Below are 8,627 nucleotides of genomic sequence, written 5' to 3'. Positions count from 1 at the left end.
GCACAGTCCCCCAGCTGCTGCTGAACCTGGAGGGCCCCGACAAGGCCATCACATATGGAGGCTGCATTGTGGGGGAGCTGTGTGTATTACTGGCAATGGACTCCACAGAATAGTCCTCCTGGCTATCATGGCTACAGCCTCTGCACTACCTGGCCCTCATGCATTCACATCTCTGCTCACAGCTGGTGGCTGCAATGTGGCTGACTGGGCTGGCCAGCTCCTTGGTGCAGACCATGCTGATCACCTGGATTCCCCCCATGGGAGAAAGGTCATCTTATCACAACTTCTGTGAGGCACTGGCTCTGCTGTGGATGGCCTGCATGGATGTCACGTTCAATAGGATGGAGCTCCACATGGTCAATGTGATCTTGCTCCTGCTGCCCCTTGCCCTCATCCTGGTTTCCTACAGCTGCATTGCATGGGCTTTGTGGACACTCAGGTCATCTGCAGGCCAGTGCAAGGCCCTGGGGACCCACTCTGTGCACCTGGCAGTGGTGTCACTCTTCTGTAGCTCTGCTGTGGCTGTGTACTTGCAGCCCACCTCAGCCACCACTTGGGACCATGACAAGTTCCTGGCCTTGCTCTATGGCAACAAGACATGAAAGGGGTCCTGCAAAGAGCTGTGGGCAGATAGTGAGGAGAGGAGGCCCAGCAGGGGGAGAACTATTGGACAGAAGCAGGCTGAGGGCCAGTCGCGGCTCTGTCATTTCCAAGCATGCTGCCTGTGTGTGAGAACAAGTCATGCTGGGAGTTTCCTCAGCTCCACTGCAAGGAGATTGGCTTAGTTATACTCATGGCTGTGCAACTGCTGGTGAGGGGACAAATCCTGACTTGTGTATTCCCTCTCTTGTCATGACATCAAAGAGGACGACAGTGCACACTCAGTGTAATACAGAAGTGGCTGTGGAGATGAGCCATACACAAGGGAGTTCTGCATTCTTCAAGTGCAAAACAGAATATTCCACAAGAGAGGTGCAGGGTGGTTCTCAAGGTCCTGAGGGGCTCACAGTCCATCTGATCAACCACAGTCAGCATCCCAGTGCCCACAGAATACTGCTTACGAGTCATGAGCTGTGTCCTAGCATTGCCAGGACAAAGCATTCTGTTTTCCCCACACTGAATGACCGTGTTTGGACAGACACTCTCATTATCTGTTTCCTTGTCGCTTTTAGATTGAGATGGAAGTTTGTTTCCTTTTATTTCAACCTTCCTTTTGGCTTCTGCCTTGAAAGTGGCCTGAACTCACTTCTGACAATGTAGTATCCTACTTGCTTAAGTGCTGTCAACACATGAAATCAGCAGCCAGCTACAACCTTTCTGAATCCATGCATAATTCTTTAAGTATTGCTTAGGTGGCAGGATGCTAAATAAACTTAAAATCTTGCAAATTTTTAAATTTAATTTGAGAAATCTTTAAATTGCTCCTACAAATAAATTTTGCACATCAAATTGCTTTATATGGATGGAAGGAAGTGGCCTGAGTTTGTCTCCCAGGTACACGTTTATCTTCTCCCAGTCACAGTGACTGGAGGTCCTGCAGGCACTCCTGCCTGATGGTTCCTAAGGATGCTGGCCCTCCTCTCCTTGTCAGCCAGCAGGATTTGCGTCCATGGTGAGCAAGTGGGCATCAAGCATTCATCCAAGTGCAGAGTTGGTCCTACCTACAGCTCTGAGGGACACTCATGGGGGTGTGGGGTGTGCCTGTCGCTTCCTGCCCAGTATTCTTGTGTGAATCACCATAGCACGTGCATGGAAAATCTACACTAAAGCAAGAGGCTGAGCGCGTAAGTGTGTGCTCCCTGCCTCTGCTTGGTTGTCCCAGCTGGAAGTGACCAGGCACCTCTGCCACCTCTTCCCCCTTGGGTGCCTCCCCTCCCATCCCCTGGCAGCTAGAGCCATGCAGATTAGTTCCTCATCACTTTGGATCTCCTGTGAGGAGCACCATGTGCTTTAAGTTTACTGTGTAAATACCTACTGAATAACCACGTGGGCCGAATTAATAGTGATGAGATTTAGTAAACCATCTGGATAACAATTCTATATAAAGCCAACTCCTGCATCCACAATGACAGTATAATGTATAACTCATCAGTTAACTGTTCCATGACTTTTGAATGTGCGTTGTGAATTTTCCCTTATTTTACAGTATTGACCTAGAACAATAAAAGATGTTAGTAGTGGTGGTGGCGGCGTGAAAATATGTCCCTATTTTCAACCAAAAGTGACATTAAGGGTAGATTTAACTTAATAGGTAAGGAAGTTTCACTTCTACATGTCTGAGATTATAAAAGTGCAAACTGCTCTGAAATTCTACCAAACACATTATGTGTACTTTTAAAAATGGTTTTGCATCATCTTGTTTTTAATATCTTTTTTCCTGTTTTAATATTTTCCTTCTTCTATGAAGTACCCACTAATGCGGGGGAGGGGGTGCCCCAGAAGTCAGTCACCTCTGCCGGCCTGCGCTCTGCTGGTGATCTCTATCTCTGTCACCTTCATGTCACTCAAGCAGGCGGCATGGAGGCCCCTGGTGCCTGCGGTGTCCTCTTCCTCCCCCTTTGCTGAGCTCCGCTCCTGCACAGGGAGAGCCCTCCCCCGACCCTGCGCCCAGCATCCTGTGGAACAGCACCGGCCCTTTGAATGGGGCAGGAGTGGCCTCAGGACTGGAGCAGGTCAGGGAGGCTCTGATGCCCCCCGCAGGCTGGGAGATGCGTCCCAAATGCCTCCTACAGAGCTCACACCCTGCTCAGGGGCCGCCCTTAGGAAATCGCAGGAGGAGGTAAAAAGGGAATTTGACTTTGAAAAAAAGCTCAGTGGCTCTTTGTGCGGGGCTTGGCATGTGACTGAGGACCGCAAGAATTTTAAGACAAATTTCTCCCCTCACAGCATTGTTCAAAAGCATCGCCTGAACTTCGGTAGTGTCTGCCCTGCATCTGTCAGACCTCTCACTGGCCCTAGTGAGGCTCAGGTTCCCTCCTGTCCGGAGAGGAATAGCTCTTTGGGGTCAGAGGTGGAGGCTTGAGCGGCGCCTCTCTGCACCTAGCACCGCGGACAGCGCCCTGCGACGCGCGCCCCTCCCCGCTGCAGCTCCCACGCACCTTGGAGAGGGCAGAGGGGCGGCGACTTCTCAGAATGAACACCGGATCCGGTGGCAGCCTTCTTCCCTGGTTCAGTCTTCCTCCTCCTTGATGGCTTCCGGGAGCGCTCACCCCTGAAGGAAGCTCGATCCCGCGCTGCGGACCAGAGGAGGGCAGTGCCCAGCACCGCTCTCCAGGCCCCGCATCCCCAGTCCGCCCGCTTCTGAGCGCCTAGGATTCTCTCCCTGCCCAAAGCTCCAGCACCCCAACACTTCTGCTCTCGGAAATGTGCCCCGGCCGCTCCAGGATACTTGTGTCCCCTCTCCTGCACACCTGTGTGACCTGGGCTTGTCCAGCTCGGTGACCTCCTGGTTCCCACTCTCGGGACGCCGTCTGCTGTGCAGACAGACAGAGAGGTCCCCAGCCGGAGGTGCAGAGGACCCGGTGCAGAGGCTATGGATGCCCGTGTCCAGGCTGCTGCCCCTGTGAGGGTGAATAGCCTTCTTTCACTTGCGCCGCAGACTCAGCTTTGTAAAGTGGGATAAACCTGTTCGAGCACAGGTTTTAAAGATACATTTGTCAGGATTAATGAGTGTCCCACTAAGGGCTTTCAGGGGGTGTTAATAGGTGCTTATGACTGGTTCTTTTCCAGAAGCATAATTCTGATAATCAGTGAAGAATAATATCATAGAAGATGCTGAAGACATCAAAAACAGTTCCAGAGAGCGAAGAGGAGATGGGAGAGAGGAGAGGTTAGAGCACATTACAGGCAGAGGGAAAATTGACAACACTGAGCAGCACAGAGAGTCCCCAGGAGTGCATTTAACCCCACGTGCCCCACCTGAGAAAGCACTGGTGAGAGCCCTGCCCTCGCCTGGCAGCCCAGAGTCCCTACCGGGCGGTGTGGATCCCGGCAGGCAGGAGAAGTCTCGCTGACTTGCAGATGTGGTGCCTCAAGTGCCCGGCAGGCAGCACCCTGCTGCGTAGGACCCTGGGGAAGCAGTCCAGCTGCCCAGGTACCCAGCCTTACAAGAGGACAGAGGGTGCCCATTTCCCTTTGACCCAAGGGCAGAGGGGAAGTTTGTCACCAAAGCTGAGGTGACTTGGGCAAGTGGATGGGCTGCCTCGAGGGCAGAGCTGTGGCAGAGATGAGGGGCAGTGAGAAGATGCACCCAGGTATCCTTTACTCTGGTTTCTTGTCTCCTCTTGTGGTGTGCATCCTCCTGGACTAGGACCTGCCATTGGACTCACAGAAAAGGCACCCAGAGGTGCCCCCCACAGGGAGCGGTGCTACCCCATCCCCATCCGAGAGCAGGGGACAGGGCCCCCGGTGCAGAACAGGTCCTCATCCGCACAGATCTGTCTCCTGCTTGGAGGGGGCTGTGCCTGCTCCCCTAGGAGGGGACTGGCAGAAAGCAGCAGAGACACATTAGTTCCACACTGGGTTTCACACAGAGGGGACACCTCCTTCCTTCCGGAGACCTCCAGCCACCTCAGGCTGGGGTGAGGGCTTGCGGTGGTGCTACAGGGTGACAGGACTCCCCTCCCAAGCCAGTGAGGTGGGCTGGAGTCCAGGCCTCCAGAGAGCAGTTGAGGAGGGGCTGAGCAGGAGGCAGGAGGCACAGCTCCAGTGAGGCTGGAGCCCGGGGCCTGCGGACCAAGGTCAGTGAACTCCTTCAGGGTCTGTGCTGAAATTCACTTAGTCCTCCTGGAAGGAGAATCACCCAGGATGGTCATCAGGCAGAGTCTGGAGAGGGAGGCAGCAGCCAGGTGTTAAATGCTGCTCAAAGCCTGGTCAGAGGGCACAGAAAAGTAGACTCATTAAATACATTTGTCATCACAAATTTTAATGTCACCAATGTAGGAAGATAACATAAACCTCAGAATATTTGAAATAGAACAGTGTACTCAGGACAAGACTAAAATGTAAGCAATAGGGTCAGTGACTGGTATCCTAGAGAAACCTAGTAACAGTGACAGATCCAGACACATTTGCCACTCCTCTGTCCGTATTTCATAGCCAGACAGGAACTCGGGAAATGCCCGCTGGCCTGGTGAGGGGAGGCACTGCCCACATCACTGAGGGCCCCAGAGGGACACAGAGGTCCTGTCTGAGGGCTGAGTTTCTCCCCAGAAGAACCCTTGGACTGAGGCCACCCAGAAGCTGGTATTCTAGGAATAGCTCAGGAAGTGGGGTTGAGGCCGCTTGTGTCATTGTTTAATATTGTGTGATGAATCTAGTCCTACCTCTGCCTTTGTATATAATGAACCCAATAAAAAGTGGGTGAAATACAGTTAGCTGAAGGAAGACACATACAGAAACCTAAATAATCAGTAATTGAGTTAAGAGATACAATGTCAAGTTCTCAAAACAACCCCACTAACACAAATCAATAAAATTAAAAACAGTAAATCAGTAAGGAAAACCAGTAGATCAAAAAACTGGTGCTTTGGAAAGATCAATGAAATCAGAAAGGTAGGTATGCACAAAGTTCCCACACGAGTTGTTTTGAAAGTTTTATTTACAATAACAAACCGTTGGATATGGCCCAGGTGTCCTGAAACCCACGGGGCTGTGTGTGGGCACCAAGATGTCACCCTGTGACACAAGGAAACTGGCGAGGAAGCTCATCATCACTGCATCCTGCTGTTGTACAGGTACAAATGACTGTAGACCGTAGCCCACTCACTATGTGACCTCCAGGGAAAGCCAAAAAGATTGCCAGGTGTAAGGGATGAACAAGAGTCACCAGGTGGCACAGTGTCTAGTGGCTCCAGGCTCTTTTTGTCCTGCCAGGGAACTGACCAGGACAAGCGGTGGACAGTTAAATGCAAACTTCTATTGACCTTATTTATTTATTTATGGTCTTTTGAGACAAGCTCTCACTATGTAGTGCAGGTTGGCTTTAAACTTGCTTGTGTAGCCCAGCAGACCTTGAATCTACGACAATGCTCCTGTCTCAACCTCCTGCGCGCTGGGATTAAAGGCTTGTGCTACCACACCTGGGAGACAAATTTCTATTGAGAGTAAAGGAAGAAAAGAGAGAATGAACAGAAAGATCAGGAAGAGATGCAGCGCTCAAGCAGGGTGGGCACTGAGGAGCAGGAGGACACAGAACACCAAGCTCACAGTGGTGGTGAAGTCAGCGGCCGCTGTCCTTTCCATTCCAGATCCAGCCCATTGAAGGCCTCTTTGCCCTGGCACACTGGCCACTCTGGGCTTGGTGTCTGGTCTTCCTAACAGGCAGGAGGTGGGATGAGTCATTGCATGCTTTTCAGGACTTGCAGAACGCGGACACAGGGAGAACCCCACTGTGAGCGCAGGTTTTGGTTACGTGACCAGCCCCTCACTAGTGCCTGCCTGTTCCCTGCAGACTTCCTTGACATGAGCAAAAGTGCTTTCCACCACACTCCCCACTCTCGCCTGTGCCTGCCTGATGTCATATTAGTTCTGTCTGTTTTGGGTCTTGTGTAAGTGGTGCCTTTCTACCCAGCACCATCTGGGTCTTGAATTTTTCTTAAATTTATGTCTGTAGCATTTATTCAAGTTGAGGTAGATGATTCCGATTCATCTGTGCTCATTTCTGTATAGTTCTCCCCTGAACAGAGACCCTGCTGCTTATTTCCTACCACTCCTGAGGGACATGGGCTGTTTGCAGCCTTGGCTTTGGAGCGAGAATCTGTCCGTCCCCTCGGCTGGGTCCTGTGTGCAGGGCTGAGGCTGCCCAGGGGCCTGAGATGGGGAGCACTTGGGGACACTGTGCACGGCTCTTCAGCTTCATTAGAAAAGGCTGCAGCCATCTCCGCGTGGTCATCCTGCTGTTCCAGCAACAGTGTGTACACACTGGTGTGTGTGCAGGTGTGTGCACACACATGTGCTGTCTGTGTTGGTCTGTATGACATGGCGTCAGCCTCCTAAGTCTGGGTAAATCGTACACTAGGAATACAGTGGGGTAATGTGGCAGTTTTAATTCATGTTTCCCTAGACACTTTATTTTGCTTACTACCTTACACCGTAAAATACGTATTCGGTGATTCCACCCATTTGCTCTTAGATTGTATGTGTTTACTAATTTCTCACATGTGTTCAGAGGTGGTGAGTGTAAGGCACTTTTATTAATGTACATTACACCCATCTTGCTGATTAGCTTGGGTTTAACTCACTTTATGGTGTCAGTTAATGAACAGAACTTGTTGTGTTGATATTAAATTTCTCAATCTACTTTCAGTCAGAGGGCTTTTTTTGTCTTGTTTGAGAAGTAAAATATGACAATAAATTCCAATATTCTCAAATAACTTTATTAGTTTTTCTCTCAAATTTAGTTACAATTCATTTGGAAATTTCACATATAATATAGAACCAGAGGGAAATTTTATTTTTTGTTATAGTAGAGATATATTTATAAAGTGCTCACAATTTCCATCACTCCTGATGTGTGTTCCAAGGATCCTGAGGATAATCACAAAGCCCTGCAGCTGCCCACAGCCTTCTCTGTCCTCCGCCGGCTCCCCAGGCTCCTTCCATGCTTCTGCAGCTGTGCAGCCCGCTGGCTGCTGTCCTGGTGTCCGGCACTTTCTCTCCCACTCACGGAGCCCTCAGCCTGCCACTTGTCACTGTTATCTGGCTTCCCATCATATGGTAGAAGTTTCTCTGACTTTTTTTTCCCAAAAATTTACCCCCAAAAAGAGGCCCTTTCATCCTGTCAAACTTTCAGTTCTTCTTAGACTTAGATTGTCCTGGCCACCAAAGCTTGTTTGTATTTTAATTGTTATTAGAGTTGATTTACAATTTATTCCCCCTAATCTATTACCGTCTTCTCTTTCCTCTTTAACTAGCATGTCATATGTTTTCTAAATCAAACTTACTTTCATGGATGTGTGAGGCCACAAAACTTGTAGACCTTAAAGGGGTGCCATGAGATGTGTTGATACATGGGCAAAGGTGTCACGTTAAATTGGGTTAAACATAGCTGTCTCTTCAAACATTTATTGTTTCTTTATAGTAAAAACTTTCAAAATTCTTTCTGGCTTTTAGAGGTACAGAATAGTTATTGCTATGTACTATGGTATATGTTTAAATAAAATAATTATTTCATTAAAAACATTTCCATTAATCCCTTTAAAATCTTCCTCCTTCTATAGTGGTCCTGGCCACTTGCTACAGAAGCTCTGGAGTCCTCTGTCCTGAGAGTCTTTAACTGTACTGTCCTGGCTCAGTGTCCTCAGTGTCCTGAACTGAGTCCAAACCTTCTGCTTTCATGGTCACTCTGACCTTGGGAGGAGCCGGAAGTCGCATCAGTGAGTGAGGCCAGCAGGGCACAGTACCACGTGTTTATGAGCTGCCTCTCCGTTGGATGGGACTGGGCAGCAGCCTGCACTGTGTTTTTGGTCACACTTCATCAAGGCACTTAGAAAGAGGACTCCAGAGCTGCTGTGGAGAGCGAAGCCACTTTGATGGGAGCAGTGTAAGTACAGTGGGGTGGATTAGGTGAATGACCTCATTTCAGTGTTTGTCCTGTTCTGCTCTGTGTCAGACTCTCACTTCAATAC

The sequence above is a fragment of the Cavia porcellus genome, unplaced genomic scaffold (assembly GCF_034190915.1).
Source record: "Cavia porcellus strain 051 isolate PalLab524CR breed Dunkin Hartley unplaced genomic scaffold, mCavPor4.1 scaffold_2, whole genome shotgun sequence".
NCBI classification, from domain to species: Eukaryota; Metazoa; Chordata; class Mammalia; order Rodentia; family Caviidae; genus Cavia; species Cavia porcellus.
Note: the sequence above shows the minus strand (reverse complement) of the source record.